Source organism: Diceros bicornis, chromosome 14 (genome assembly GCF_020826845.1).
Source record: "Diceros bicornis minor isolate mBicDic1 chromosome 14, mDicBic1.mat.cur, whole genome shotgun sequence".
Classification (NCBI taxonomy): domain Eukaryota; kingdom Metazoa; phylum Chordata; class Mammalia; order Perissodactyla; family Rhinocerotidae; genus Diceros; species Diceros bicornis.
Genome location: NC_080753.1, coordinates 40,163,575 through 40,179,838, shown reverse-complemented (window position 1 = coordinate 40,179,838; position 16,264 = coordinate 40,163,575). Strand labels below are relative to the sequence as shown.

Below are 16,264 nucleotides of genomic sequence, written 5' to 3'. Positions count from 1 at the left end.
CTCCATGTCATGGATCTTTTTTTCTATAATAGAGAAGACACTTTTTTTGGCTAGCCCAGGTTTGGTAACATTGAATTAATCTTTTCTTTCAAGAAATTATCAAGATTACTGCGCTTTTCTATTTATTCAAATCAATAATATGCGAGTCAATGAGTCACAATAAGGAAATACTATGCCTCAGAGAAGAATCACGTTCTAAAGGCAGGACAGAAATTTTACACAGCCTCGGAGTACAATAGATTTCAGAAAAATTCCTGGATTTTGTCCTATTTAGTGATTTATCTGACATGAGGAGGTTTTGTGATATCCATCTTTTGGGTGCCAGAAAACGATCTCACAAAATAACCAGGATCCGGTGGACTTGAACTCTGGAAACTGCCCATTCTGTGCCGGGCAGTGTTTGACCGATAGAACTGAGGGGCGGGGAGGGGGATGTGCCCACCTGCCTGCCAGGCGGTGTGAGGACTGGGAATGGGGAGGGAGGGTCGTACTTCCTGTGACTGGACTCAGAGCCCGGCGCTGATATGGAACGTGCATGCTCAGTTTCCACGTCTGTCACTGCGTTATAACATGAGGAGGACCCTGTGATGACTGAAAGGCGGACCACGGTCCCCAAGATCTTGCCCGCGGCCTTTGGAATGTTGACTGGAAACACATTTCTAAACCTGAGCAGTGCTGGGGGCTCGGAAGGAGACCTTGTCTGTTGCCCGTGAAGGCGGCGATTCGCTCAGGCGGGATTTGAGGTCACCCGGGAAATCTGAGGCGAAAAGTCAGGGCGACTGAATGGCGTCCAAACCCGGCCCTGAACGCGCGCGCAAGGGAGATCGGAAGACTCAAAGAACCATCGCAAGGAAAATGAGACCCTTCAGAAATTCTTTCAGGACGACATTGGATTTCCAATTTGTGGGGTGCCTGTGTATCCAAGACTTAAAAGAGAAACAGAAGGAAATCGCACCCAGCGGATTGTGTAGATCCCGGAAAACAGCCCAGCATGACTTGTGATCATTTTGTATAATTCATATTCGCTTACAGTGTTTTAGTTAAACGACAACAAGAAAGAGCAAACGTTATCTTTCTAATATTTTCTATATTATTCAAAGATTGTGCTTCCCTTAACAGTTTCATATTTGTGTGGGATTGTTTTTTTTGTTTTTTGTTTTTTTTACAAACGCTCGTGTTTTTGAATTAATGTTTGTAGTCAGCTCAGCTAATCACGTTTCCACCTAAATTCTCACATTTCTTTACATACTTATTCGAGACCAATGGTATGGGTGGATCAGTAATTAACATCTCCTGTATTTTTAAATTTATGTAAGAAAAATAACCAGAGTGCGCTGGAACACACTTTTAAATAGATCATAAAACATTTTCAAACTGTCAAAAAAGAATAACTCATTAAGGGATAAAATCTTTGTTAATATGTGGGAATAAAATGATGCATCAGATAAAGGCACAAAAACCAAAAAAGTAAAAATCGTAGCAGTAATTTAACAAATTTAGTTATTTTAATAATTAGATTTGACCAAGAAACTATAGAAAACTATATATTAAAAAATTATAGGGGCCTGCCCCGTGGCCTAGTGGTTAAATTTCCGTGTGCTCTGCTTTGGAGGCCCAGGTTTGTGGGTTCAGATCCTGGGTGGGGACATACACCACTTGTCAGCCATGCTGTGGTGGCAACCCACATACAAAGTAGAGGAAGATTGGCACAGGTGTTAGCTCAGGGCGAATCTTCCTCAGCAAAAAAATTAAAAATAATGTATATTATATACATAAAATTAAAATAGGTAAGTGAGACTTAAAATACCTGACTTGAGAATTTATGGAAAGTTCAAAGAAGGCAAAAATCCTTACAAGAGGGTGGTCTTGGAGGATGAGAGGCAGTATGGAAGTCGCCAGCGGCACTAACTCGGAAGCCGGCCTTATACTATATGTCAATTCTGTGATTTATTTGCTTTGTTGCTTAGAGCAAATTGTTTAGCCTCTTTGTGCCTTGGATGCTCCAATGTAAGAAGCCCTTTGAAAAGTGCTTGCCACATGGTATGAATGATTATTTTTATCCCAGGTAGGACTGGCTACATAATTTGCTGGGCCTAGTCCAAAATAAAAATAGGGGTGCTCTATTTGGGGCTGGGGAAGTCAATCTCCCCTTCCCCCAGGCTGAAGCCCCAATCCATGGCAAGTACTGCAACCTCAGCGCAAAGACTCACTCACTACACAGATAAGGGTGGGCAGGTGAGACTTACCTGGCTGCCCACCTAAGGAGAGGTGGTGTTGTCTTGCTCCAGTCTTGGTGGGAGTGTTGGACCCAGAGCCTACCTGAGGTGGAGGGTGGCAGTAGTCATGCGGCTAGGCAGGGGAGGGGAGGCCAGGTGTGTCCCAGGACTAGGGAGCAGGAGCAGGTGGGTAAGAACATGTCCCAGGGAGGCAGGGAGCCAGCAGAAGGCAGACCACATGCAAAGTCCAAGCCCCAAGTGCATGCTCCACTGTCTCATTAGACTTCACTTACAAAATACGAACTCAAAGACAAAATTACTAAGAATTTCAAGACAGTGCCCTCAGAGCATTAACTCCCAAGCACAGGGTCCTTCTGAAAGTGAAGTTCTGTGTAGTTGCACTGGTCTCACCCATGAAGCTGACCCTGATCCCAGATCTGAACGTCCATGACCCCAAATCTGAATGGGTTCCTCCATCATGGGAGTTGGGACAAACAGTAAAGCTTTTATTTGCTGCCATTGATTGCTTTAAGAAAGCTGCTTGCATCATCTGTTTTGTTAGAGAGAGAAATTTTATTTCCAGGTATTTCCATAATCAGAGTTTCTGGAGCACTCATCTGGAAAGATTCACACTCTTCCTCCGTATCTAACTTGGGGTTTTTGAAAACACTTAGGAGAAAACGTGGATCCCTAGGAGCCACTCATCAGGCCTAAAACTGTAGGATTCATTCCCAAACATTCATTGAACTCCACTTATATTCCAAGTATGTGAAGGTTCTGAAATGCAGAAACAATTAAGAGAAGTTTTGTAATTCTCTGCAGCTCCTAACCCTTGCTTGTCTTTTCTTCTCAAGCAGTAAAGCCATAGTAAGATCAAAAAAACTTTGATGCCTGCAGAGCAACTTCCTCAAAGCTGCTGGTTCCTGAGGTCACCAAGAAAGCATACACAAAAAGTAGGCCAGCCTGGAATTTCCTCCAGGAGTGGAAAAGAATCTGCACACTGATTGGGAAGCTGAGTCTTCCACTCCCTGTTGATGGACGCTTGGACTAGATTCACTCCAATTTTATGGGTTTGAACAGCTTCTCCTTTGCTCTGAGACTTCGTGGGAAAGGAGGAAGAAATCATGCCATTGAAAGATTTCATTTTCTCTCAGGTCATGACCAGAGAATTTCAGTAAATTTCTCCTTAGAGTTGAGGTTCACGACTGTGGAAGTTGAGATTTTTCTTTTTCCTTTTCCTCTCACCAGAGGAAGGTAAGGATTAAAAAAAGGAGAGTGTGATTTTTGTTGTTGCCGTTGTCGAAAAAAAATCTAAAGAGACAATATTGTAGACACCACTGTATAGATGGTAAAAAGGAAGAGTGTTCTCCAGAGCATTGCTGGCAAACTGGGTTGTTAGAATGGAGAGTGGTTTGATAACCTGAAGTCAAGGGTCAAAGTGAGTCCCATTTTAGTAAAAATCCCTAATATTTCATATAGCGTAGTTTGAGATAGAGAGAAAGCAAATGCTGTGCTTAATTTGCCATATGTATAATTAGGTCTATCTCTAACTTACTGTGATTTTTAATCACTGAAACCTCAAAGATTAATAAAATAAGGTGGTGAATGGGAACCACAATTTACATTCGGATTAAAATACTGAAGAGGATACAAAAATAATTTTTTATGTCTAATTTTCCTGTCTCTCATTTCACCACTGACCATGTCAATCTACTGAGGTTAAGCTGAAGAAACAAATGTCACATCCAGGACATGACCAGAACTTCAGTGGCAAGCTGTTGCTATTTCTGATCACTCTTCCTAAGTTCTGACAAATGCTGCCTCACTTACCACTATCCTCCCTCCTCTACTGCTCCAGCTTCTCAGAATATGGAGCTAAGGGACAGGACCCACATGAGCTCCACTTTTGGGAGACACAGATGAAGGTATCTTCTACTCCTGAGCATTCCATGGTGCTGGACTCAGGGCCTGCGCAGGCCCTCTGAATCCCTGGCCTCCTCTTTGTTGGCTGAAGCTGGCACATTCCATATTTCCAGAGCTTCCACAATAGTCCCCCAAATCAGCCATTAATTTTGTGTTCTGAGAATATTTGGCAATTATAGGCACTCAGGCTTTGTTGAAAATGCTTTCAGGTGGCTCCTTATGGTAGCCAGAAAGAAATGAGGGAATGTAGATGTCAGGAAGACCCCAGAACCCTACAATCCATTGCCGCAGGCATCATCCAGGTGGCAAAGACTGTAAAACAACTTCTTAGTCTCCCTGTTCTGAAATAAAAACCCAGGACAAAGGGATCAGTGCTTGGTTTATGTTGGATCTAGTGGGAAGAAAACTAGGGCCTTCTGCATGTAACATGCAGTGATAACCACTACACTAAGGCACAGTGTCCTTGCTGAGGAGGACAGGGGCAAATGCTAGAAACAGCAGGACGCCAACAACACATTGTCTACAGTTTCCAGGTTCAAGGACAGTCTCATCACAAGCTCAGGAAAGGAGGATATTTTAAGTGCTAAGTAACTTTACAGGCAACCCACTTGGCACAAGTTTGAAAGGTCCATCAGTTAGAATATACTGGGAAAAAGTAAGTTAAGTTGTCCAAAACTGAATTCTTGATTTACACCTGGTCCTTGTTTATTCATTCATTAATTCATCCATCCATCCATTCATCTGTTCCAGGAATGTTAATTGAATTCTTATTATAAGTCAGAGATTATTAAGTAGCTGGGAATAAAGTAGTGAACACGACAGACAAAATATCCTTTTCATCCTGGAACTTATGTTTTCGTTCTGAGCAAATAGTACTTGCTGATTAAATATGCATTTCTTTGATGAAAATTGTTACAATACCTATCAGAAATTTTTTATCAACTTCCTTTCTTCAGGATGGGGAATATTTTGTCCCCTGGACATTGTTCACAAAGCTAAGTTGAGATATTTATGCATGAGGAACTTGCCACTATAGGCATGAAACTATAATAAATACATAGTGTGGGAATTGTTATATATACATATATAAGCTATGCTATATATTTGCTCCCTTTTAATTGGTCCTAATGAACAATTTATTTATGCCTTTATTTTAAACTTTTCAAAACCCATCCAGGTTTTGAGAAGGTATGCCTTGTTGCACACTTTGGCCTGTACAGTGCACCTGTGTTTTGTTTTCAAACCACAAGAAACTGTCTCATTTAGGAGTGTTCAAAGTGGGTGTCTGCATGAATCTCCCTACCAAGGTCCTGGCAGGCTACTAGCATGATGAAAAGACGACTCAACTTGATGGCCTGTCTGACAAGATTTTAATTCTTCAGGCCATTCAGCTTCAAAAAGAAAACAGCCTATGAAGCCATTTGTCCCTTAGACAACAGAGAAGAACATTCGGTACCTGCATCCCCTAGATACTCAAGAGAAAGTGAGCCCAACCTGCCCTGGAAAGATGGCTTTTCAGTGATGCCCTACTCCTCACAGAGGCTAAGGCCCTGGGAGATTGCTCTGGAAGCAGTGTCAAGTAATAGATTCATCCCAGGGGGAAAAGAGACTGTCGAGAAAAGATTGTCTTGCATGTAGAAGTGCTCAGCAAAGGAAACTAAGGCACAATCTCCAACAAGTAAAAATACATGTGATGTTCACTGCACAGTTCTTTCAAATGTTATGAACGCTTCTAGATTTTACCATAAAATATTGGCCCTTTTCATTCATTGTTTACACAAAAGCCAAGAGATCTTTGAACGGAAATGGAAAATGCCATGTTCTTCTTCAAAAAGTCAATTCTTTGCAACACATCACGTTCAGATTAAATCTAAATTCCATACTACGGAAGATCTTCCTGTATCTCCCTGATCCAGCATCAGTTATATTACTTACTCTCAGTAGAATAAATTTCCATGAGGAAAAGGAATAAACAAATGCACACTCTGATTCAAACCTACAATTGGAGCTCCTCACACTGCATTAACAGTTACCCAGTGCAGGAATCCCCTCTCCATTCAAAGCTCTTCAACCATTTCACATTTGTTTTTCCATTAACTAAGTCATATCAATTCCTCTAGCCAGTATTTCCTGACCATTAGGACTGGAAGGGATGCCCCCTTTCTCTGCTCCTGGGAGATAACCCTGCAATTTTATAGCTGTCATTCCACGCAGCTCTCTTATTATAACTAAATTACTATGTGCAACTTTATCATTTTGATCACCTTAGGTCCCCCTTCCCTCCTTCTAGTTTGTCCGGTCTAATTTGTCACTTCTAGTTTTTCAGATACCTCCAGTGACCCTAATGTAACCGGGTTATTCAACAGTTGCTTTAAAATAAACGACAAACCAACTTACTGAGAAAGCTTAACAAAGCTATGCCTTAAATATAATAGCTGTTTACCCCGTTGATCTGATCTGAAAGCAAAAAAAAAGGTGAGACTAGAGATTGTGTCAATGAGAAACATGTCTCTCTCCTCCACTACCCACAATATTTCCATCAGGTCACGTTCTAGCCGCCACAAGAGGGAACCCGGCTGTGACCTTCCCAAAAGGCCCTGAAGCCTCTGTCTTGTCACTGGTTTCTCAGGACTACTTTGCGGAAAGGCACTTTTTCACTGCTGAGCATCTTCCGCAGGGGCTCAGACTTAGAACCTAGTAGAGGGCAGATCGCTTCCAGTGCCCGGGGTAGGGACAGTGACGTGGGAGAATTGAAATGGGGTGAATAACAAAAAGTCAGGAAAATCACAAAGGACATTCTCCCGGTATGAGACGTTAACGGCCATCACACACCGAGCTGACACAGTCAGAGCAGTAAACATGAGTGACACAGCACAGAAGAGAGAAGCTCGTTTGACGTGGGCTAGACTTCCTCGGCAGCTTCCACTGTCACAAACTTCCCAGCCACCCCCACCGCCCTCGCCTGACAGACAGCTGGGCACAGTCCGCCGCCCTCCCTCTGCCCCGCAGTCTCTCCCGTCGTTGCCCAAGGAAGTCCCCTGAGCTCCGCCAGTCGGTTCTAGTTCCCGAAGGATGATTTTCAGTCATCGAGAGATGAAGATCAGGGCGTTTTACAAGCTCAGAGAAACGTGCGTAGAAGATATCAAGAAATTTCTTGAAATAAAATGTCCCAGGAGCCTGCCTAAGATTGCCCTGCCTGGCGCTTGTAACGTAATTGGGGCTCTGGGAGTAGCATTGGCCTGACTATGAGTTATGGAGTTTAGATATTTTTCATACTAGAATCTGAAAGTGCAGAGGGAAAAATAGCGCCTCAACTGAGAAAATCTCCTAAAGGAAAGATTAAATTTAATGTTCTTTGTAATTACTTTAGAAAAGTAAAGGGTTGTTAAGAAGGCGGGTTTCCGTAGTGTAGTGGTTATCACGTTCGCCTAACACGCGAAAGGTCCCCGGTTCGAAACCGGGCGGAAACACCTTCCACGTCTTCCTGAAAATTCTCAGTTTTGGTCCAGAGATGTTCTATCTGAATCTCTCTACATTTCCACCAACTCTCAAGCCTTGGTGCTCACTTTACAGCACGGGCCTTTAAATCACAAGAATTATACAACAAGACCAGAGCTCAGACTTGCTCCAACGCCCCTATCCGTACCGTTGTATTAGAGAAGATAACGGAGCTTGGTTGTGGTGGCTGTCCATCCCAGGCGGCGTGGTCCTCATCTGTTATGGGCAGGAACAGAGAAAGAACCTCCCTGACACAGAAGTGTGGTTGATGAATGCAAGGAGGATCAAGAAGCCAACAGTAACTGCAGGAGAAAGAGCCGAGTGTAGAGTTGTTTCTGGAGGCAAAGAGGAAACAGATGGAGGGGAGAGATCAAGTGGAGCCTTGTTATTTCTTTAAGGACTTTGGCCTTTACTCTGACAAAATGAGGAAACATTCGATTTTAAGCAGTGGAGTAACTTTACATGACTTAACTCTTTCAAAAAGGCCCCTCTGGCAGGTCTGTGGAGCATATTTTGCACGGAGAAAACAACAGAAGCAAGGAGATCTCTTCAGTTCCTTTCATTATGTTACTTAGAAATAACTGTGGCTTGGACAGGATGGTGGCACTCGAGTTGGTGAGAAGTAGTCATAGTCTAGATTTATTTTAAAGATAGAGTCAAGAGACGTTGCTGAGAAAATGGATGTGAGGAGGGAGAGAAAGTAGAATGAGTGATGGCTTTGAGGTGTTTTGCTGAAAACCTGGGAGGATGGAGCTGCCATTAACTGAAATGGGAAGACTGGATGTAGCAGGAAAACACTGATTAGGAAATGATTAGGAAAACAGGATGATTAGGAAAACATTGGGAGTTCTGTTTTAGACATGCTAACTTTTAGATTCCTAATATAAAACACTCAAGTGTATTCCTGTGTATTGCTAAGGAATGAGTTGAATTTACAAGCCTGGAGTTTAACGAAGTGGTCTAGTCTGCAGATACAAATTTGCGGGTTGTAGTCACACAGACGTTCTTTAGGCCATGAGAATAGATAAAAGCACCAAAGAGTGAGTGCATATAAAGAAGAAGTCCAAGGATCAAACCCTGAGACATTCCATTATAAACAAGGGTGGGTGAGAAGAGGGGAAACAAAGGATATTGAGAAGGAGAAGCGAGTGAGGTAGAAAGAGAATTAGGACAGCAATGTCTTGGAAGTCAAAAGAAGAAAATGTTTTAAGAAGGATAATGGGCCTATGGCTCCTGAGAAGTCAAGGACTTGGAAGTGATCATTCATTTCAGACAGTTAGAAGTCATTGGTGATCTTAACAAAAACTTTCCCTGAGGTAGTGATGCCAGAAAAACTGAACGTAGTGGGTTAGAAGAAGAATGGAAGGAGAGTAATTGCAGATAGTAAATCTTTATTGTTCCATAGAGATTTTGTACGAAGTCATCTGAGAAATGGAGCAGTAGCCCGAGGAAAATATTAGGGCAAGAGAAACCTTTTTAAGATAGGAGTCAAATAGTATATTCGAAAGTTCATGAGAATAACCCAATAGTCAGAAGAAGATTGTTCCAGTCAAGGCAGATAAAATTCTCTTTAAGTCATTAGTAACTCACTGATAGGAATATAAGAAAATTCTTTTCCCTGAGGAGACTAAAGAATTTTCAAAGGTTTATGATAGCACATAGGTTATGATGTCACAAATAGATTTTAATTCCATGTTTCTCTTCCTGGTTATTTTTCCTTTTCAGGACAAAGTCACATGAAAACTGGTTCTAGAACGATGCTGAAATTGAAAATGGTGGAAGGAATCATGAGATATCTGCTATGGAGTAACAAACTTGGCAATCCACTAGCTTGCCATGTCATTAGTCTCATTTAATAGACACCGTCAGCCTGCAACCACAAAAGTGATATGTGCTTTTGGAGGGTTGTCCTGTGTTCTAACATGTAATGCTGACAGCCAATCTGGCCATATATGATTGGGCCAGAGCTCTCAAAAGCAGTCAACCTATGGGCTGGCAAGTGACCTGTAAGGAGACCTATAACCTGATCCTCAATAAAAATCTCTGCCCCAAAAGTGGTTCAAGTATTTAGATAGGTGGTCCACATGGATTCTTTAGGGGGGCAATTGGAACTTGAAAAAGCACAGAGAGTCAGACAGTAGGCGGAAGAGACATAATAGATTCAAAGAGAAAATGACGCTGAGAGATTTAGTGATTCGCATTAATCCCTAATTGCCAGCATATAGATCGGTGAACTGCTGCTCTTGAGTGGGGTCAAGATAATCTAGACCCTCTATACATCTTAATAATTAAGAGACTCTTCTAGCTAAAGTATAGGTGATCTTATTCCTGAAATCCTAATTGGATAACTCCCACTCCACCCAGCTTCTAGATATGGGAAGAAGAGAATGGAGGTGGAGAAATGTAATACCCAAGGAGTCCTCCTATGAACTTTTGGAAAAGGGAAATGTGCCTTTCCAGCTCTATCAACCTAACATCTCTGGACGGCCACATCTAAGGTGATGTTTGCTCCTCTCTCCCTGACCCTCTCTTCAAGCATGTGTCTTCTTTGCTTTAGACAAAGAACTTAATCACTCATTCATTCAATAAATATTTATGGAATGTAGACTACGTGTTAGATACTGCATCAGTCACTGGGATAAAAGCTGTGAGCAAAATAGGCAAAAATCTCTTTCCTGTCTAGTGGCAGAGTTACAAAATTTTTTTAAAAATAAAGTTGCAAATAAGATGCTAGGTGATGTGACAATAAGTGCTAAGGAGAACAATTAATCAGGGAAGGACATTAGGGGTGAGTCTTCATTTTCAATTTCTAAATGGAGTATTGGTGACATTTGGGCACAAATCTGAAGTAAGGAAATGAATGAGCCATGGGGATATCTAGGTAAAGTAACACCAGACATAGGTTAACGTGTCCACGAAGACCCTGATGTGGAGTTTACCTTGTGTATTTGAGGAAGAGCAATGAGGCTAATTTTGCTGGTATAAAATGAATGATATTTCAATGTACATATCAGTTATCTATTACCACTAATATACTGCTTAACACACCATCCAAGTTCAGTAGCTTAAATTATTAGAATCTAGTTAGCTCACTAGTCTGTGGTTTGCTAATCTAGGTTGGGATTGACCAGACTGTTTATGTCCCACCTGGGCTGACTCACATCTGGTGAACAACCGACAATCAGCTAATCTCCATATGTCTCTTTTTCCCCAGCATGCTAAACCCGGTCAAGTTCTCATGACAATCACTCAGGGCAAAAGCAATCAGGAAAAAAAAAAAAAAAAAAAAAAACCCTCCTGGAACTAATAAGCAAGTACAGCAAAGTTGTAAGACACAAGGTTCATACATAAAAGTCAATCACGTTCCTACATACCAGCGATGAACTATTGGAATTTGAAATGAAAAACACAATATAATTAACATTAGCATCCCCTAAAATGAAATACTTAGGTATAAATCTAACAACATTTATGTAAGATCTATATGAGGAAAATTACAAAACTCTGATGAAAGATATCAAAAGAGAACTAAATAAATAGAAAGATATTCCACGTTCATGGATAGAAAGACTTAATATTGACAAGATGTCAATATTAAGTTCTTCCCAACTTGATCTATAGATTCAACACAATCCCAATCAAAACCCCAGCAAATTATTTTGTGGATATTGACAAACTGAATCTAAAATTTATATGGAGAGGCAAAAGACCCAGAATAATCAACACAATATTAAAAGAAAATAACAGTGTTGGAGGGCTGACACTACCTGACTTCAATCATTATTATAAAGCTACAATAATCAAGACATCATGGTACTGAAAAAGAATAGATAAATAGATCAGTGGAGGGCCGACCCCGTGGCTTAGCGGTTAAGTGTGCGTGCTCCACTACTGGTGGCTCGGGTTCGGATCCCGGGCACGCACCGACACACTGCTTCTCGGGCCATGCTGAGTCCGCATCCCACATACAGCAACTACAGGGATGTGCAACTATGACATACAACTATCTACTGGGGCTTTGGGGGGGAAAAAAAGGAGGAGGATTGGCAATAGATGTTAGCTGAGAGCCAGTCTTCCTCAGCAAAAAGAGGAGGATTGGCATGGATGCTGGCTCAGGGCTGATCTTCCTCAGAAAAAAAAAAAAATAGATCAGTGGAACAGAATAGGGAGCCCAGAAAGCGATCCACACAAAAAGAATCAGTTGATCTATGATCATGAAGCAAAAGCAATACAATGGATAAAGGACAGTCTTTTCAACACATGGTGTTGAACCACTGAACATCCACATGCAAAAAAAATAAATCTAGACACAGACCTGATACCCATAACCAAAATTAACTCAAAATGAATCATAGACCTAAGTGTAAAGCATAAAACTATCAAACTCCTAGAAGATGACATAGGAGAAAATCTGGATGACCACTGAGTCTGGTGACGATTTTTTAGATACAACACTAACGGCACAAGGCCTGAAAGAAACAATCGATAAGCTGGCCCTCACTAAAAACAGAAACTTCTGCTCTGCAAAAGACACGCTTAAGCGAATGAGAAGACAAGCCACAGACTAGGACAAAATATTTGCCTAAGACATAACTAACAGAGGACTGTTATTCAAAATATACAAAGAGGTCTTAAAACTCAATAACAAGAATATGAACAACTCAGTTAAAAAATGGGCAAAAGATCTCAACTGATACCTTACCAAGTCAGATATACAGATGCCAAATAAGCATACGAAAAGATGGTCAACATTATATGTCATTGCGGAAATGCAAATTAAAACAACAATGAGATGCCACCACACACCTATTAGAATGGGCAAAATCCGAAACACTGACAAGACCAAATGCTGAGGAGGATGTGGAGCGACAGGAACTCTCATGTATGTTGGTGGGAATGCAAAATGGCACAGCAACTTTGGAAGACAGTTTCTTAGTTTCTTACAAAACTAAAAATACTCTTACCAACCATACGATCCAGCAGTCACATTCCCCAGAATGTACGCAAATGATTTGAAAACTTATCTCCACACAAAAACCTGCATATAGATGTTTACAGCTACTTAATTCATACTCGCCAAAATTTGGGAGCAACGAAGATGTCCTTTAGTAGGTGAGTAGATAAATAAACTGTGGTACATCCAGACAATGGAAGATTATTCAGCACTAAAAAGAAATGAGCTATCAAGCCATGAAAAGATATGGAGGAATCATCAATGCATATTACGAAGTGAAAAAAGCCAATTAGAAAAGGGTACATACTGTACGATTCAACTATATGACATCTGGAAAAGGCAAAATTAGGGAAGAAAAATAAAAGATCAGTGGTTACCAAGGATTAGGAAGAAGAGAGGGGTAAATAGGCAGAGTGCAGAGGATTTAGGGTAGTGAAACTCTTCTGTATGATACCATAACGGTGGACATATGTCATTATATATTTGTCAAAACCTGTAGAATGTACAACACCAAGAGTGAACCCTAATGTAAACTATGGACGTTGGGTGATAATGACGTGCCAAAGTAGGTTCATGAGTTGTAACAAATGTATCATTCTGATTTAGGATGTTGACAGTGGGAGAGGATGTGTGTGGCAGGGGAGGGGGTATGTGAGAACATGCCCCTCTGTTTTGCTGTGAACCTAAAACTGCTCTAAAAAATAAAGTTTATTTTAAAAAACGAACAAAAAAACTAAACAAACACCCCCCCCCAAAAAAAACAAACAAGCATAAAAAGCAAAGGGCTTATTCAAGAATCTTCTTTGTCAAGTTTGTTACTAGCTCATTGGCAAAAGCAAGTTGCAGTGCTCAGCCTAGAGAGAGTGAGAGCACTACAAAGTCACATGAAAAACAGCATGGATAACGGGAAAGGGGAAGAATTGGGATCATTAAGGCAATAAACTCACCACAGGTAGCTAATTATTTCTGGTTGATTTGATGTAGGAAGGTCAAGAAAAAATCAACTTTTTTGTTACCTGGTTATGTGTTCCACACATTCCAGATTCTTACCCCAACTCTATCATCACCCAAGCCATAAGCATGACCCACCCTGCCAGTTACAACATCCCTCAAACCCACCCATCCTTCGCCCTATGCTTAACAACATCTCTGCTATTCATCCCATCACTGAACTTAGAGAGTCCCAGAGACAAAAACGTGTTTATATTAAACCTAATGTTTAATATCAACATTGGATCAATAAATAAATAAATAATGAGATTTTGCTTTTATGCCAAAGTAAAATGTTCAAAAGATAAACTAATAACGTTTGAAAACTAACTCGGATGGTGAGGCTTCATACAGTCACTCTGTAAATAGTTACCGAATGCCTACATTGTGTTGAGAACTGTCTTTGGTCCTGGAGATCCAAAAAGAAAAAGAGAATCTGTCCTCGAGGAGAGAAATTCTGGTAAAAGCCGACGGATATTTGAAAAAGAAAAGAAAAGAAAGGAAAATATGCATTGTGTCCGATTGTGATCATTTTAGCAATAAGCAATAGCGACTTCAACGGTGTTGAAAAGGCAGCGCAAAGGACGAGAAGACAATCAGGTAGATGAAGGAGGTAAGGGCCACACAGAGACTCGGTAGACTGCACTCTAGGAAAGGGACAAGGAAGCCCGGGCACTCACAAGGTCAGAGACCGTCAGACACACATCTCCCCTCCAATGCCATCTCTACTCTCCTATCCTTATTTTCTTTCCTAAAATTTCTATGTAAAGCCTTATGTCACTTTCTCCACAAGTAGTTTTTTTCTTTTTCCCCCTTGAAGAGGGGACAAAGAAGGTAGGTTGTCATTGACGAGGATTATGAAATGAAGTCAACATTTAATCCCAATTTTATGTCGGAGAGGCTATTTCCAATACGTGAGATGAAGACAACAAAATTAATTTTAATTTAAAGGAGAAAGAAGGGGACTCTTCGTGGCCCGTACGGGGATCGAACCCGCGACCTTGGCGTTATTAGCACCACGCTCTAACCAACTGAGCTAACCGGCCAGCCTAAAAACCTCACCTTTCCTTTAAAACATAAAAAGTGTGTTCACATTCTTTTGCTTAAAATTAAAGGAGATCTTTCTTCCCCATTTGCAAAAGAAATTTTTTCGTTTAACATCTCTAAACCAAGATCAAGCGACACTATTTCTCCCTCCTCTCTTCAAGTTTTCCATTTCCCCTTTCTGCCCTCCCACGAGAAGAAAAAGACAAGACGAAAACGCTGACTCCGGCAGAAAAGAATTTCGCCTCTCCCGTGGAAACAGACTTTCTCAAACTTGTCGATTCCGTCCCGAGAAAACACAGAGAAATATTCACAACGCAGACTTCCTTCTTCCCACGCCGGGAAGGATCTGGAGGTGAAGCTGTTCGCCCCGAGCTTCACCTCCGAATGAGCAGATTCTGAAACTGACCCTCCAGCCGGAATGTCAGGTGGATTTGGTCCCGGGTCCCAGTAGGGGGATTCCTTTCCATCCGGGAAGGAGGGAAATCTCTGGCACATCTGGGTTCCTAAGGACTGGGGAGATGCTCCTTCGCTGTGCTCCCCTGACAACGTCCGGCGCTGTGAACGTCTGGTGCTTCCCTTTGCGATTTTATTATCATTACCTGCTTGTGTTTCTCTTTCTTCTCCTTGAGGGCGAGACTGTGCGGTCTTCATTCCTCTGGTACCCGGGTGCCCGCACAGCGGGTCGGTCCTCAGTCGTTTAATGTTATGAATGGGGGAAAGGTGTCCGGAAGGTCATTTCTGCTAATGATCTGGTCTTCGAAATCGAGCGCGAGGATACTATGGGTCAGTCAAATGTCATCAGGTGTTTCCATTTTTTCTTCTTTCCGGAAACTTATTTTCAACAGAAACCAATTCACCTCCTCCCTGGTGGAGTGCGGTGTTGGGATGGGAGATAATGGAGAAAGATGCCCTTCAATAACAGCTCGGAGATCGTCGGCCGAAAAGGACCTTCTATCCCAGTTCCGGCCACTCTAGTTCCAGGAAGAATTCCAAGGTCTTCCTTCTCCGCCAGGCTTCTTCCGCGTCGCTTCGCATCCGGCCGCGCCTGGGGCTCCTGGCGCTCCCTCCGGGAGCCTCCCGCAGCCCAAGGTTCTCAAGTTCAGATTGCAAACCGGGTTTAGCAGGTGTGTGTGTGTGTGTGTGTGTGTGTGTGTGTGTTGGAGGAGACAAGTCTGACCTCCAGAGCCCTCGCAAAGATCCTGGACAGGCAGCTCTTGGTCCTGGACGATTTCCCAGAAACTCAGCGCCCCCCTCGGAGTTCTTTGCCCACGCGGGCCACGGCCATTTCGAGCGGAAAGAGGGATCCCAACCGTTTCTGGAGAGACAACTGCACCCGCAAGCGCTCTAGATTTTCGGGCCGCTTTCAAGTTTCTCGGATTTCTATTCTGAAGGCTAAAAGAGTGACGCTCAGCTGGCCACCAGGCCCCTGCTGTGAGAAGCCCCAGCAGCTACAGACCTCCAAGCACCGGAGGGAAGGACGGGCTAGAATAGCCGAACTGAGTGGGGCCTTTTAACGTTGGGTTTGGACGCTGTTTCCAATAAAAACAAGATACACACAAATGCTGAAGAGTTAACAGAGCTTAGACGTTTTATCCTCGGCCGAGTTGAGCCGTTAGCCTTCAAAATTTTGTTACCT

At 42.2% G+C, this 16,264-nt stretch overlaps 2 non-coding genes across 2 annotated transcripts; one reads left to right on the top strand and one right to left on the bottom strand.

The window, feature by feature from the left end:
• The first annotated feature begins 7,536 nt into the window (after positions 1 to 7,536).
• Positions 7,537 to 7,609, top strand: TRNAV-AAC (transfer RNA valine (anticodon AAC)). Its single transcript has one exon. It is a non-coding gene; the product is annotated as a tRNA-Val (tRNA).
• Positions 7,610 to 14,553: 6,944 nt separating this feature from the next.
• TRNAI-AAU (transfer RNA isoleucine (anticodon AAU)) lies at positions 14,554 to 14,627 on the bottom strand. Its single transcript has one exon. It is a non-coding gene; the product is annotated as a tRNA-Ile (tRNA).
• Positions 14,628 to 16,264: the final 1,637 nt, after the last annotated feature.